This window comes from Melanotaenia boesemani, chromosome 7 (genome assembly GCF_017639745.1).
Source record: "Melanotaenia boesemani isolate fMelBoe1 chromosome 7, fMelBoe1.pri, whole genome shotgun sequence".
NCBI lineage: Eukaryota > Metazoa > Chordata > Actinopteri > Atheriniformes > Melanotaeniidae > Melanotaenia > Melanotaenia boesemani.
Window position 1 is genome coordinate 2,087,818 of NC_055688.1, and position 17,051 is coordinate 2,104,868.

The window sequence follows — 17,051 nt, forward strand, 5'->3', positions numbered from 1 at the left end:
GGGGCGCCCTGGCCGGGTGTTGGGGGCGTGGGCCTGGGGTTCCCTTCCTTTGCCTCGCCCCCCTCCCACTCAGAAAGAGGAAAGTGGCCCCTTGGGCTGGTGGCTGGCCCCTGGGGGGGTTCGTGGCGTGCCTGGGTTGGGGTGCCTGCTCCGGGCCTGTGACGCCCTTCGGGGCCGGCGGGGGACGGGGGCGCCCTAAGCCACTGGCGGGTCGTCTTCCAGGGGGGAGGCTTACTCCCCTCTGGACCTACATCTCCTGACCCCTCCCCTCCCCCACTCTTCACTACATACACAGGTAGGGCTGTGGGAGGTGTGCTTGTTGCGCTGGGCGGGGCAGGGGGGTCATCATAATGGCCCCGTTGCTTCGCTGAGCGGCAGCATGCCTCCCAGCTTTTAATTCCACTTAGTCACTGAGCACAAATAACATTTGCAACATACAAACACGTTTTGGGGGGTGGAACATGCGAGGTCAGGTGGGTGGGACTGCTCAGGTGGCCCCGCCCCCTCCTCAATGCAGTTACTGCCCCCCAATTTTAACCCTCTTTTTTTAATTGCAAACAGCACATAATATATTCCATCACTAGTGGGGGAGGGAGGGGGGATGGGGTCTTCAAGCGCCCCTGTCTCCATGGATGGCCCGGGGGCGGGGCGGGGCGGGCCGGGTGGCATGTCGCGTTGGCCCGGGGCGTAGGCGGGCTGTCCCGGGGGGTTTTGGCTGCTGGCCCTGGGGGGAAGATGCTGTTTTGGGGGCGGGGAGTGGGGGGCGGGGGCGGGGTGGGGGGGTGGGGGCCTGGCTTGTGTCTCCTCGCCTCCTGGCTGGGGCTGTCCCCCCGTGGCGTGGGGTGGCGGGAGGATGGTGGTGGGGGGATGGTGTTTGTGTGTGTGTGTGTTGGGGGGGGGGGGGGGTGGTGTGTGGGTGGGAGAGTGGTGTGGGTGTGGGGGGATGGGTGGTGGAGGGATGGTGTGTGGGAGGGTGGGGTGTGTGGAGGTGGATGCGTGGTGTGATGGAGGGGGGGTGGTGTGGGTGTGGGAGGATGAATGGTGGAGGGATGATGTATGTGTGGGAGGATGGGGTATGTGTGGGAGAATGTATGGTGCAGGGATGGGGGAGTGTGTGGGAGCATGGATGGTGGAAGGATGGTGTGTGTGCGGGAGGATGGATGGTGTATGGGAGGGAGGATGGTGTGTGTGTGGGGGAGTGGTGTATGTTTGGGAGAGTGGGTGATGGAGGGGTGGTGTGTGTGTGTGGGAGGATGGGGTACGTGAAGGTGGATGTTTGGTGTAGGAGAGGGAGGACGGTGTATGTGTAGGAGAATGATGTATGTGTGGGAGGATGGGTAGTGGAAGGATGGTGTGTGTGTGTGTGTGTGGGAGGTGTGAAGGTGGATGAATGGTGTATGAGAGGGAGGATGGTGTATGTGTGGGAGGATGAGTGGTGGAGGGATGATGTGTGTGTGGGAGGATGGGGTAGGTGTGGGAGAGTGTATGGTGGAAGGATGGTGAGTGTGTGGGAGGAAGGATGGTGTGTGTGTGGAAGGATGGATGGTGGAAGGATGGTGTGTGTGTGTGGGAGGACAGAGTATGTGAGGGTTGAATGGTGTATGCGTGGGAGGATGAATGGAGGAGTGGAAGGAGAGTGTGTGTGTTTGTGTGTGTGTGTGTTGGTCTGGGGGAGGGCAGGACTGGTTCTCGGGGTGTGCGGCTGGGCGCTGGGGTGTGGGGCTGGCCTCTGGTAGTGGCCGTCTGGGCGGGCCGGGTCCCCCCGGGTGGCGTGCTGGCCCTCGGCCTGTGGGAGGGGGGGGGGGTTTGTCTCTGCGCTCCTGGGCCCTGGCCCTCTGCCCCGTCTGTCCCGGGCGGCCGGTGCCCGGGGGGGTCGGGGACTGCTGGCCTCGGCCCGCCGGGGCCGGTGCCCTGTGTCCGCAGGGCGGCTCCTGCTGGGGTCTCCTGCTGCTGCCTTCCTGGGCGGGCGAGTGGTCGTCTCTGTGGACCGGTCGGGATCTGTTGCCTGCGGGGGGGCTGGTGGCCTGGGTCTCGGGACCGCTGGCCTGACTCTGGCCTCTGTTCAAGTGAGGTGGCATCTGCATGATCACTCTGCATGGTCACTCCTTCCTGAACGTCTCCACACAGTCTTTGCGTCGCCGTGTGGCCGAGTTCTCCAACACATCCACACAGGTTTCTCTGCGCGTGTTCTTGAATACAGCAGTTTCACTTATATCTATTATCATATTTTTTTTTCTTTTTTTTATTATTTCTGTTCTTATTATTATTATTACTCTTACTCTTATTATTATTATTGTTACTATTATCAACTAGTTGTGTAATGACCTACTGGCTAGGATGATCTTAGCTATATATGTTGTAAGTAGTATGGATTACATGGTCTTCTGTATGATGTTTCAAGTCCCCACCCGCACTCCCCACACCCTTTCTGTCCCTCTCTCTCCCCTCCCTCTTCTTTCTACTTTCTTTTCTCTCTCTCTCTCTCTCTGTCCCCTCCGGTCGAGTCCAGCATTAAGAGTCTTTTTTAATAAAGTTTTTCATGTCATCAAGAGGGACTTTATACATGTAGTATAAATCCCTGCTTGATAGAGTAAAATTGCCCAGCACCAGACGGCAGCCAGACAATCATTCTGTTTGCAACGATGCTGGACAAGACAGGTTTAAAAAAAAAAAAAAAAAAAAAAAAAAGAGAAAGATTTTATAAATCCCCCAAAGGGAAAATATATTGTTGTAGTAATTACTAATAATCCGTTTATATATATTTATAAAGCATTTATAAAGGACTTTAAAACCAATAGTGAGGATGACAGAAGTCCAAACATAGGCTGAAATAAAAAGCCATGAAAAAAACAAATGATCAAAATAATGGTTAAAAAAATAAGAGAAAATAAAATAGAAGGGTACTTAAATGGTAATGTCACATTCAGCACCCTGGGTCAAACTTCATGGAGTAAAAATAAGTATTGAAACCAGATTTAACTCCGATCATCCTGCCTAACATAAGCGTTATGGAGCTGTACAGACTCTGAGTTTGCAGGAATAGATAAAATGTCTAAAAGTCTGCAGACCTGAGAGAGTGAGATGCTTCACCTGGCTGCAGCAGTTCAGAGAGAGGGCCATGAACATACTTAAAAATAAATAAAAAAAACATAAAAATGGATTTGAACCCAAACTGGAGGCCAGTGAGGGGAAGCTAAAGTTGGGATAATGGACTCTCGTCTGCTTGTACTAGTAAAACATTATGTGGCGGTATTTTGCACCATCTGTATGGAGGCCATGGAGGCCTGGCTGATTCTAAAAAGAAGGTAACAGTACTATCTCCACATACCGGTGTTTCATAAAGTCGAGAAGAAACAAACTTCTGTCAAGCTGACTTTATCTTTGTGTAGAATCTCCATATTTTAGATATTTTGGCATTGAATGTAAAACCTCTAAAATCAACTTGAGCTTGCTGGTAAAGTTTGGTTTCAGGAAGAATGTTGTAAAAAAGGTGGCGTGTATCTGTGGAGGCCACACATCCATGTAAGGTGTGGGAACAGTTTGCCCAGAACACGACGCATCACTCTCAATCTGTGCTGTGAAGTCTGTTCCAGAAAAACCTTCAACTTACTCACAGCACCGGCTGCACTTCTGCCCGTACAGCAACTCCACCGTTTACATTAGAAGTGATTACCATCTGATATCTAGCCGTCAAGCATTCATATAATGATTATGAATCATTTAATGGGCGTTTAAGATGCTTATGGGGAATGCTGGGGGAGGATGAGGGTTTGCCTTAGACTGGAAAGTCAGCTGCAGGTTCAGAGGTGGAAGGATCTCTAGTGGAGCTGTAAACACTGCTTTTACAAACTCCTCAGGGGTTAGAGTGGGAGGACTAAAAGACATGCTGATAAGGACACAAAGAGGGAAAGGATGGAGATTTGGCAAAACATGTGGGAAAATATGATAGTTTGTTTCTCTGTGTGGAATAAAAAGATGTGTGTGTGGTCAAACTGATCAAATCTGACCAATAAATAAAACACTTGACATTTAACTTTTTTGGGGGGTAAAATGTAAATAAACAGAATAAAATGATTTCCAAATCTCATCAACCTATATTTAATTCCAAAAACAACATAAACAACATGATGTTTTTCATTTCATGAAAAATATGAGCTGATTGTGAATCTGATGGTAGCAACACATCTTTCCCATAAAAAGTGGGAACAGGAGCAACTAAAGGCTGGAAAAGTAACAGCTGGAGGAGCATTTGACATCAAATGAGGTTAATTGGCAACGAGACAGTAACATGACTGGGTATAAAAAAAGAACATTTCAGAGAAGCAGAGTCTCTCAGATGGAACGGTGGGCAGAAGTTTAACAATCTGAGACAAACGGGGTATAAAAATCGTAGAACAAATTCAGAAAAAATTTTTTTTGAATTTGTTCCACAATCTTTGGTGTGCAAGGTTGAACGGTTCCGGCTAGATATTGTTGGACTCACCTCAACACACTAGAGATGTGACATTCATGAACGAATCAATTCTTTTGAATGACTCTTTTAAATGAACGATGGGAACCGATTCACAGTTGTGAGCCGTTCATTTGTGAGCCATTCTTTTAATATACAAATTTTTGACACTGCCTTCATCAAATCAAATCAAATCAAACTTTATTTATAAAGCGCTTTTCATGCCACAGGCAACACAAAGTTCTTTACATGATTATAAACATAAGAATAAAACACTCGATGAAATCTTTCACACATTCATACACACACACATATACACACACGCCAATCCCCCCACCCCCCTTCCAGCTAAAAATGACTGAATGAATAAATAAATGAATAAATAAGTAAATAAGAAGTAGTTTGAGTAAAATAAAAATAAAATAAATAACATGTGACATCATAGAAATCTGACGTCCAACACGTTCCATTCATGTGAAGCATCTATGGACAGAGAGTATTGTTTGGAAACAAATACTGTGAGTTCTATCCAAAACATTTACTAGAATTTGCACTGACTGCTCAGGTTTATCCTTTTTTATCTATGTTTCCTATAATTTTTTAATCTTGTACAGTAGATTTTATATAGGTACATATTTTGATTGTTTGTCATTATATATTGTGAAATTTTGTAAGATATTGTGAGAACGAGCCAGTTTTTGAATGGCTCTTTAAAAGGAATGGCTCCTCAAGATCCGGCTCCCTTCAAAGAGCCATAAATCCCATCTCTACAACACACGGCTTGGACTCTGGAACCACTGTCCTCGAGAAGGGCTGGACCCTCTTCCATTCTGAGTTGCTCCTGGTGAGAGACACCGAGCAGGTGTGGACATACTCATTGCCCCTGACTTGGTCTACCTCGGTGAACGAGATGGTTCCTCCACCTTCGGGGGGGGGGGGGGGGGGGGGGGGGGGGGGGGGTCTTGATTGTTGTTTGTGTTTACTTTAGAGTACACACCCTTTTTGGAGTCCTTGGAGGGGGTGTTGGAGGGCACTCCTTCCGGGGACTCCCTTGTTCTGCTGGGGGACTTTAATGCTTACATGTGCAAAACAGTGAGACCTGGAGGGGCGTGATTGGGAGGAACGCCCCCCCTGATTTGAATCCGAGTGGTGCTTTGTTATTGGACTCGTGCTAGTCATGGATTGTCCATAACGAATACCATATTCAGGCATAAGAGTGTCCATATGGGCACTTGGCACCAGGACACTAGTCAATGATTGACTTTATAGTCATATCATTGGACTTGCGACCGCATGTCTTGGACACTCAGGTGAAGAGAGGAGTGAAGCCTGTCAACTGATCACCTGGTGTAGTGGCTCAGATGGTGGGGGAGGATGCCGGTAAGGCCTGGCAGACCCAAACGTGTTGTGAGGGTCTACTGGGAACGTCTGACGGAGTCCTCTGTCAGAAAAAGTTTCAGCTCCCATCTCCGGCAGAGTTTCAACCATGTCCCGGGTGAGGTGGGGGACATTGAGTCCAAGTGGGCTGTGTTCCATGCCTCTATTGTTGAGGTGGCCAACTGGAGATGTGGCCATAAGGTCGTCTGTGCCTGTCATGGTAGAGGTCCCTGAACTCGATGGTGGACACCAGCAGTAAGGGTTGCCGTCAAACTGAAGAATTCTATTGGGCATTTCTGGCCTGTGGGACTCCAGAGGCAGCTGATGGGTATCGGCAGGCTAAGCTGAACACAGCTTCGGCGGTTGCTAAGACAAAAACTCGGGCATGGGAGGATTTTGGAGAGGCCATGGAGAATGACCAAAAGATTCTGGTCCTCCATCCAGCAGCTTAGGTGGGGGAAGCAGTGTTCCATCAACTTTGTGTACAGTGGGGATGGGCGGCTGCTGATCTGAACTTGGAATGCTGTGGGTCAGTGGAGGGAATACTTTGAAGACTCTTCAATCCCACCGACACGTCTTCTGACGAGGAAGCAGAGCTGGGGGACCTTGGCATGGGCTCTCCTAGCTCTGGGGCTGAGGTTGCTGAGGTGGTTAAAAAGCTCCTCTGTGGCAGGGCCCCGGGGGTGGATGAGATCTATTTGGTTTTTCTTAAAGCTCTGGATGCTGTAGGGCTGTCTTGGTTGACACATCTCTGTAGCATTGTGGACTGGCAGACTGGGGTGGTCCCCCTCTTCAAAAGGGTAAAGTGCTTTCTCCAGGTCGGTAATTAGGTCCTGCCCCAAGTGGAGGAGTTAAAGTATCTCGAGGTCTTGTTCATGAGTGAGGGAAGGAAGGAGCAGTTCTGGGTTTCCCTGCTTAGGCAGCTGCCCCCGCAACCCGAGCTTGGATAAGCTGCAGAAAATGGATGTTTTGTTTACCTTTGTAATTCTTATTTCAGTTTTTAACCAGAAGCAATTTGCTTGACTTATTTACTATATAGTTGATTTTTGTTTTGCTTACTTTCTCTATCTGGTCTATCACTTACAGCATCTCTAATATTTCAAAGCAGAACCTCATAAGATGAATTCTTTATGTTTCACAGGTCAGTTAAGTCTGGAAATATATCTTTTAAAATATGTTGTTTGGGATGTGCCCTTACAAACTTAGAACAATTCAGAAGTGTTTCTGAACTACAGCAGTTATTCTGGACTGAATTGATCCTAATGTGTCCATTTACTGTATGAATTTCTCTCCACGATGCAGGGACACTCACCTCTGGACCCAACTTGGGTGAGATAAATTGTCTTTAATTAGTTTCATTGTAAGCATTGTAAGTTGGAGTGTGATGATATCTGTGCAGCAGGCATCAACTTTTCTTTAACAGACATTTCCATTGATCTAAGTCTTTGTCTCTGTCATGTCACTTTTAGAGAATTAAAGCAGAAAAGTGAGCAGAAAAAAAGAGATGTTGGTGAATTATATGAATTTTGACCTCATGTACCAAACAGCATTTTAGCCCCTCAGTTAACTGGTTTAATGCAACCCGTTTTGCCTAATTATTTAATATAATTTTTCTTCTGTGGTCCAGCACTCATTCAGAGGAACTCTGCAGCTGCAGCTGGTCTTTGCACATGAACAGTGTCTTCCTGACACCAGGAAATAAAACCACACCCTGACCTCTCCTGCTTAAGGTTCCTGTTGTTTACTGCTGGGCCGGCCAGCTACTCTATCACACATTAACCCTGGGGCCTAGCTAACAAGCTCCGGCCTGCTCTGGTCCCCAGCCTCATTAAAGAAACACTAACCGCAGCGGGATGGCACCCGAGTCTCATAATCAACTCTTTCCTACCCACTGCCACACACAAAGCTGGACAGCTTACACATACATACATTTCATTGAGGCATCCTTTCAAGGTTATGCCAAGTGTCTGAGGGGGAGTTAAGGATGAGATTAATAAGACAATTTCACTCCATAGTTGTGTATCCATCAGTGGAAGCAGTGTGCACTGAGGCAGTCCAGCGTTGCTGGAATCACACAGGCTTGCCTGCCTGGTTAAAGGTGTGGTGTTTAAATCTGTTATGCACCGCTTTGCTCTCAAATGAGCCCTCAAGCATCTAAAAACTTTCAACTTCTTCTCTTCTTTCTCCTCTTCTTGCATCTAAAGCTGTTATTTACCATCTATTACAACTCTGTTTTGGCTGTAGAAGAGTACAGATTAGCAGAGATGATGGATGGATGGATGAATGGATGGATGGATGGATGGATGGATGAATTGATAAATAGAAAATTTATTGATGGATGGATGGATGGATGGATGAATAGATGGATGGATGGATGGATGGATGGATGGATGGATGGATGAATTGATAAATAGAAAATTTATGGATGGATGGATGGATGGATGGATGAATGGATGGATGAATGGATGGATGGATGAATTGATAAATAGAAAATTTATTGATGGATGGATGGATGGATGGATGAATAGATGGATGGATGGATGGATGGATGGATGGATGGATGGATGGATGAATTGATAAATAGAAAATTTATGGATGGATGGATGGATGGATAAATTGATGGACGGACGGACAGTTGGACAGACGGATGGATGGATGGATGGATGGATGGATGGCCGGTCGGACGGATGGATGGATGGATGGATGGATGGATGGTGGAAGGATGGATGGAAGGATGGATGGATGGATGGATGGATGGATGAATTGATAAATAGAAAACTTATGGATGGACGGACGGCCGGTCGGACGGATGGATGGATCGATGTATGATGGATGGATGGATGGATGGATGGAAGGATGGATGGATGGATGAATTGATGAATAGAAAATTTATGGATGGACGGACGGCCGGTCGGACGGATGGATGGATCGATGTATGATGGATGGATGGATGGATGGATGGGTGGATGGATGGATGGAAGGATGGATGGATGGATGAATTGATAAATAGAAAATTTATGGATGGACGGACGGCCGGTCGGACGGATGGATGGATCGATGTATGATGGATGGATGGATGGATGGATGGATGATGGATGGATGGATGAATGGATGGATGGATGAATTGATAAATAGAAAATTTATTGATGGATGGATGGATGGATGGATGGATGGATGAATTGATAAATAGAAAATTTATGGATGGATGGCTGGATGGATAAATTGATGGATGGACGGACAGATGGACAGACGGATGGATGGATGGATGGATGGACGGCCGGTCGGACGGATGGATGGATGGATGGATGGATGGGTGGAAGGATGGATGGAAGGATGGATGGATGGATGGATGGATGAATTGATAAATAGAAAATTTATGGATGGACGGACAGCCGGTCGGACGGATGGATGGATCGATGTATGATGGATGGATGGAAGGAAGGATGGATGGATGGATGAATTGATGAATAGAAAATTTATGGATGGAAGGACGGCCGGTCGGACAGATGGATGGATCGATGTATGATGGATGGATGGATGGATGGATGGGTGGATGGATGGATGGAAGGATGGATGGATGGATGGATGAATTGATAAATAGAAAATTTATGGATGGACGGACGGCCGGTCGGATGGATGGATGGATCGATGTATGATGGATGGATGGATGGATGGGTGGATGGATGGATGGAAGGATGGATGGATGGATGAATTGATAAATAGAAAATTTATGGATGGACGGACGGCTGGTCGGATGGATGGATGGATCGATCTATGATGGATGGATGGATGGATGGGTGGATGGATGGATGGAAGGATGGATGGATGGATGGATGGATGGGTGGAAGGATGGATGGACGGATGGATGGATGGATGGATGGATGGATGAATTGATAAATAGAAAATTTATGGATGGACAGACGGCTGGTCGGACGGATGGATGGATCGATGTATGATGGATGGATGGATGGATGGGTGGATGGATGGATGGAAGGATGGATGGATGGATGAATTGATAAATAGAAATTTATGGATGGATGGATGGATGGATGGATGGATGGATGGATGGATGGAAGGATGGACGGACGGCCGGTCGGACAGATGGATGGATGGATAACTTGATGGATGGGTGGATGGATGGATGGATGGATGGATGGACGGATGGATGGATGGACGGATGGAAGGACGGCCGGTCGGACGGATGGATGGATGGATGGATGGATGGATAACTTGATGGATGGATGGATGGATGGATGCATTTCAAAATGCAATAAGATGTAATTTGCTTATCAAGAATTTGGCACTTGGGAAAACGGTGTTATTATCCATCATCTTGTTTACTGCTAAGTCCAGTTCAGGGTTGTGGGGGAGCTGGAGCCAATTCCAGCAGCTAGCAGTCCATCACAGGGCCAACACAGAGAGACAAACAACCTCTCTTTGTCTAAAGGGAGAATTTGCATGTCTTTTCGATGGCGGGAGGAAGCTGGAGTTCCCAGAGACATGGGTAGAACATGCAGACAGGAAGGCCACTGATCAAAGCTCCACCCAGCTGAGGACTGAACCAGTGACCTTCTTGCTGTGTGGCCGCAATGCTAACCACCACGCCACCATGCAGCCCAGGACTACAAACAAACTCAATTTCAATTAAATTTTGACATCTAAAAAGATAGAAACCCTCAATGTGGGCAGCATGGAAGCCGTCTTGACAAAATCAACTTTACCGAAAAACAAGTGAGATTTTAGAAGTAATTTCACTTCCGAAAGTCTCTCTAAATTCCCCCTTTTTTCTGTGAAGGTTGGTGACATTGTAAAAAGACATTTGGTTTTGCCATCACTGGCTTCAGTTGTAGCCCATCTAAAATTAGTATTTGTATTAATTATGCTAAATTAACTGTCAGAGTGCTTAATTAGTAATATTAATGTTGTGAGGTGGGAACTCTGAAAAATGAGACAAAAACACCACAAATCTAACTTCACAGTGCGTTGTCAAAAAGAGTTAATTACACTAATTAATACAACTTTGGGGTAGGGATTCATTTAATACAGACAGAGGAAAGCATGAAGCAGAGACACTTGCAGAAAGATCTTCATAATGGAAAAAAGATGCCTCTTCAGCAACGAGGAGTCTGAAGACAGCTGTTTCGCTATCACATGACAGTTTACCAGCACAGAGCAAAGCGCAAAGATTAACAGTGACTCACAAATGAAATTAAATGATGCCAAAGTAAATTGACTTGACCTGCAGGAATTTAGAGCAGGAAGAGAGAGTTTCCCAGGACAGATATCTGCCTGTTCACAGTTTTTTTTTCTATTGTTTACACTCAGCTTTGAAAACAGGGCTCCTTTTATTCTAAACAGCTCAGGCAATTAACTAAAGACCAAACCCTGTCTGCTGAACACCCCAGTTTGTTTGCAAAGTTAAACATATCAGCCAAAACCATGAACAAATTAATAAAAATCTCATTGTTCCATGTGAGTGATTCATGGTTTCAGTCTATTTCACACCACCATGAAACATCCAAACACATTTGTAAAAACCCTTTTTAGGAAATAGAATGATGGATTCTATTCTGAAATGTAGTTTGAGAGCATGGTTGGGAGAATTTAGATGACAAATATATTGAAAAACCAACTCGTTTTTCGGGATTACTGTGAGATATGAAGGGAAAGTAAACAGATACCATCAACTTACTGCACAACGCTGATGCTGCAGACTGAAAATGTTCGTTTCTTACCTTTTACTCAGTTACACTAACATGTCATTTAACATGAACTCTTCTTTGTTCAGGCCTTATCACCTCTTCAGGCCCTTCTCTACCTCTTCCTCTACCTCTTTCTTCTCCTCTTTGAACTCCTCCTCTCATTCTCACTCTTCTTCTTCTAAGTCCTTCCATTTTTGTAGAAGACAGGTGAACTCACCTGCTGGCTTTTATTGCACCTATATCTACCTGGTTGCTGTGTTTTCAGTAAAGCACGTGTCTGCACACCTGGTGGACGTGGTTCATTTGTTGATTAGTGTGATCATTGGCAAGCCAGGGCTCTGTAATGAGAAGCCTCACACTCCTCGTGTGTGTGTAAGGTGTGAAAATGTGTGTACTGTTTTGGAGACAGTGTGAAGCTGAGTGTGTGCTTAGCATTGTGCATCTCTGGAGAGGTGTTTTGTGTCTTGTGTGTGAAGATTTGTTAGTTGTGTGAAAATGTTCACCTTGGTGTGTAAACAATCACAGTATCTCAGCTGTTTCTAGACCTGCACTCTTCTGGATGGAGGTGCCTGATGGTTCTTCAGGTATCTGGACTTTTTGTAGAGATGTTTGTAGAGAAATATCCAGAACATCAGGTTCAGCGTTTGGCATGGCGGTCTTGGTTTGCAGAACTTGGTAAAACACTGTAAATGACTTGGACCTGATATGATAGAAGTCTGTTTACCAGACATCCGACCAGGTGACCTTTCTTTCTTGCTACATTTTCTTTGTCTTTACTTTGTTTTACATAAATAAAGAAAATCCAAATATTTTATTAATTATTTTAAATAAATGAAACAGCTTTTGGTTTTTGGAGGCTGGAGTGGTTTGGAAGCTGAGTTGATGTGGGACAATCTTCTAAGAACAATATGGTGGGCACAGAGCAAGTTATCCATCATCATCCTCATCATCCTGCTCAACGTAGAGCTGCGGACTGAGGTTTTTGTCCACATGGCACTGAAGCCGGTTCAGGTGTGAAAACGGTGGCGAAAACTAGTAAAAAAGGCTTCACCATCCCTATGAAACCGCTGTAGTACATAGTACCAGGCTGTGGGGGGCGCTACGGTGACTAAAGAGTAACACTCCAGAGCTGGAACAAGACTTGGCGCATGTGCAGATAATGACGTATCTGCTTTCTCCTGCTTGTGATGGTACAGCAGCACTGTGGTGTAACAGCAGAGCGTTTTGGTGTTGATGCTGCACACAAGCCAGGACTGTCTGCAGCACCACAACACAGCTGCTCACCGACGCCATGATTGTTGTTGTGTTTGCCGTGTGTTTATCACGCTGACGTCATATCCTCTGGTGGTGTGGCTACGCTGTCCTCACAGGACCACAGACGGTGGAGGTCTCAAACCGGTCCACCTTGGTACCTGGTTTCAGACATGCTCGGTTTCATGGAGGCTCATCCCTGACTTCGTGGGGATGAAAGCGTGGATTGCTAAAATACTTTGTGATTCAGTGTCATGGGGGCGGCCTCTGAATGAATGCCTGGACAGCTGCTAATCACAGGGCCAACAAGCAAGCTTACACATTTAAAGCTGACATGTGGTTGAACTGTAGGAAGAAACTGATGCTGAGACAATGTGAAAATGGAAACAGAGACAAGTTCCTGCGAGACGTTGAACATTTCTCTCATTTATAAAACAACATTAAAAAATCAATGAAAAAAATGTTCCGCAGATAAAAAGGCCTCGACTTTCCTCAAAGATGTGTGTGAGATTAGTTCACTTGTTATAACATGTATGTTAATGTGTAACCGATCCAGTGGGCCCAGTTTTACAGTTGGAAGCTAGCAGAAGTAGCTGTGGTCATAATAGCGTGATTATTATTTTTCTTTTAGAGATTTCGTTAGTCCAATCCAGGGCTGTGGGGAACTGGAGCCTCTCCCGACTGACATCACGCCGTTGCAGCTATGTTAGGCCCAATCCCATTTCACCCCTTGGCCCTTACCCCTTAAAACGGAGCTAGAAGGGGTAGGGCTGAAAAGTCCACCCCTACGAATTGGGACACCCCTTCAACAGTCACATACGTCATCAGTAGTCACTAAAGAACATTTTACACAGGAACTGGAAGAAACTAAATAAAAAAAAACAATAAATATATTAAAAAATATTAAACATGGGGCTCAAACAGGAAAAACCAGCAAAACTGCCGACTGTATTTAAAAAAACTAGGAAAAACTATATTGTGCATCGTTGCTGTTTGTGAAGCTGAAAGTGAGCGAACGCTGTGTCTTTTTGACATATACGCCGGGACACCAGCACAAAAGTAATGCGGCCCACTGGGAATCCTCTAGAACCTCTCCGTTAGCCGGCATTGCTCTTGATATGTATTCCAGCGTGAGAAATCAGAGGTTTAGCGTGAGAGCGTAAGAAGCCACTCAAATGCACGAGTCTAACGGTCGATGCGTGACAGTAGCCCTGTAAACAAACGCAGCGTACCAGCTCGCACAGGTTAGTGGTTCACCACGGTCTCGTGCTGTAACATGCTGCTGTCAAACATGACATGAGAGAGATCACTCCACAAGAGCGTTCAGTCCAGATACTGCATAGTGAAACCTGTTGTCATACACAGTCTATGGTGAAGTAAGATGGGGGGGGGCTAATAAAAACTATCGCGGCGGCAAACTTGTTGCGCTCATTTTTTCGTTACCGTGCAATTAATTGACTTATTGCTTATCGACAGGCATATGTGGGACGTAATGTACGAATTTTGCATGCCATTAAAATTAATTGTGTGTGCTGGTATACTCTCTTTTTCTCTGTGGCTTTTTTTTTTTTTTTTTAGCGCGAGTGTGTATTGCCCTGCACCTCAAGAAAGCGTGATGTGCGTAGAAACACTTGCTTTCTCATATAGAACAGGAAATTTTTCATACCCCTCCGTTTCAAGTGTGCCTCTGAAAAATCTTCGTCTGAAGGGGTATATAGCCCTACCCCTTACCCCTACCCCTGTCCTAAAAGGAATTGGGACACCCCCACCCCTACACGTGAACGCGCAAAACGAAGGGGTAGGGCCAAGGGGTGAAATGGGATTCACCCTTACTGTGCAGGGGAGGATTTCCATACCAGATTTAATTGTAAGCTGTGAGTCGTCATCCATATGATCTATGTAGAGAATGCATTTGTTATAATATAATAACAACATGTCTAACAGATGCTGCATGTGGTGCTGTGAGCTCAGATGTTAACACAAGCCCTCAGTGCGTTTATTGTGATCTCTGGGCATCCCAAGCAAGCCTTCCTCTCTGGTACGTTTCTGTTTTCCAACAGTTTGTCAGCTGCTCTACCAATTTATTCACAGGATTTTACGATTAATGACATTTTAATCTTAATCACAATTTTCGCCTCCAAGTAAATAAATGTGATTGACCGCATTTAAAAATGCACATTTCACCAAAAGAACAGAAAAGCAAATTAAGCTAAATCTCTTTACAACCCAGAGCTTGTATTAAAATTACCAACAGGATTATGAAAAACTCCCCCAGTGTTTATTAATACATGTCATTTTCATTTTCTCTTTTCACTGTAATGGGACATAAATCAGCTACTTAGCATTACATCATTTTGAGCAAAATCTCTGTATCTGACCCACAAACAGGAGTTTCAGGAATAAAGGTTTCATGAATCTAGACAGCAGTGAGTTTACTGTTATGACACACAGTATCTGTGAGAAAGCTGTGAACATACACCCTAAAAAATGCTGGGTTATTTAATTAATGTAAGTGATGGGTTGTGAAATGTATAACCCATTTTGGGTTATTATATGGGTATTGGGTTATTAACTGGGTTATTGTTGTGAACCCATGCATTGGGTTAAACCTTGGTTAAAGACAGTTCAGTTATATACTATCTTTACATCAACCCAACAAACATTAGTTAACCCATCACCTGGGTTGTTTATGTTTTGAACGTCTCCACGTCATACGTCATGACATCGATTACTTCAAACGGAGCACTGGACGGCAATCTAACCGATCGTCGTTGACCCAGCAATCAAAGTGGCAAGGTTTGTTGTACATTTTCCTTTTAGGGTTCTCTATTGAAGTACAATTAAATCACACACAAATGCTGTTGCCATGCATGGAATGCCGCATGAATTAACGAAACATCCACAATGACTTCTGGCTTTTGGATAATTTTCACAGAGTTAGGCCAACTGCCACAGAGTTAGCCTAACTGCCACAGAGTTAGCCTAACTGCCACAGAGTTAGCCTAACTGCCAGTTGCCGGTGTGTTGGGTGCGCGCGACAGGCTTGCTATCAGCAGTTGCTTTACTTAACAGTTATTACGGTTATGTAATCCTAAGGGGTTGTGTGTTAGTTAGTTAGTTAGTTAGTTAGTTAGTTAGTTAGTTAGTTAGTTAGTTAGTTAGCAACATAACTCAAAAAGTTACGGACAAATTTTGCTGAAATTTTCTCAGAATGTCCAGGAAAGTACGAGTAGCGTGATTAGATTTTGGGGGTGATCCGGATCACTGTCTGGATCCTATGGCCCATTAGCGGTTTGAGGTGGGGGTGGGAGAGACAGCCTCTCTATTTATCCGGAACGTTTTTGACGTTATTTCCGCTCATCTATGTATAAAATAATGTTTGGTGGTAATATAAGTCAAATAAAACGTTTACAAAAAGTAATAACAGCGGTATACAGAGTTACGCACACAATTATAAGCTATTTCTTAGCCAAATTGTGCCTTTTCATCCTTTTTTTCTGTTATTGTTGCAGGTCAATGGACAGTTTTGTGGTGGACAAACTAACTCGATGGCAGCTGACAGACCTTATTGATATTTTTAAAGGTAAGAACATGACTTTTTTTATGTTCATAGCTAGATAAAAAGATTATTTTAAAAGTCATGTAATTAACTGCCTTGTATTATAGTGCTCATATAGTGTTTTTTGTGTTGTTACTTGATAAATTGCTTCTGAAAATAATAGCATCATGTAATTAGTTCCATCAATTTAGCTGTTCTGTTTTTAAACAAAATGTCTTGTGTTTTACTCTGTCTTTCAGACAGTTTGGGAGTTTCTCCAAGATGGAGTGTACGGAATGGAAGGAGATGAGTCTAAACCTGTTAAGTTTTTACGTGCAGCAATACTTGCTTGTAAATAGACAGTGGATGTGTTTGTTTGTTTTGTTCTGCTGAGAGTTGACATCAACCTTGTTAAATCACAGATCTGGTTTTAAGTTTCAATTGTGATATGTATATATGTATGTATATATTTGCTTCATGCTCAGAGTCATTTATTTTTGTTTCAAATGGATATTTGAAGAATCTTTTCTGATATTATATTATAATAAATGTTCTACCACTCTTTAAAATTGTTTGTCTTTTAATGTAACTGTTGACAAGACAGCTATTCTTTTACAGTAGAACACATCACAATAATCAAAAGTGGAATTATCCAATTGCAGTTTATAGGACTTACCATTTGGGTGGGAAATAAAGTATGATTTGCATTATATTTAACCATTTAATCTGAAAC

At 44.6% G+C, this 17,051-nt stretch overlaps 1 long non-coding RNA gene across 1 annotated transcript; it reads left to right on the plus strand.

Moving 5' to 3' along the window:
• The first annotated feature begins 15,274 nt into the window (after nucleotides 1-15,274).
• Nucleotides 15,275-16,719, plus strand: LOC121643287. The gene is made up of 3 exons (XR_006011082.1): nucleotides 15,275-15,576; nucleotides 16,293-16,363; nucleotides 16,579-16,719. It is a non-coding gene; the product is annotated as an uncharacterized LOC121643287 (long non-coding RNA).
• Nucleotides 16,720-17,051: the final 332 nt, after the last annotated feature.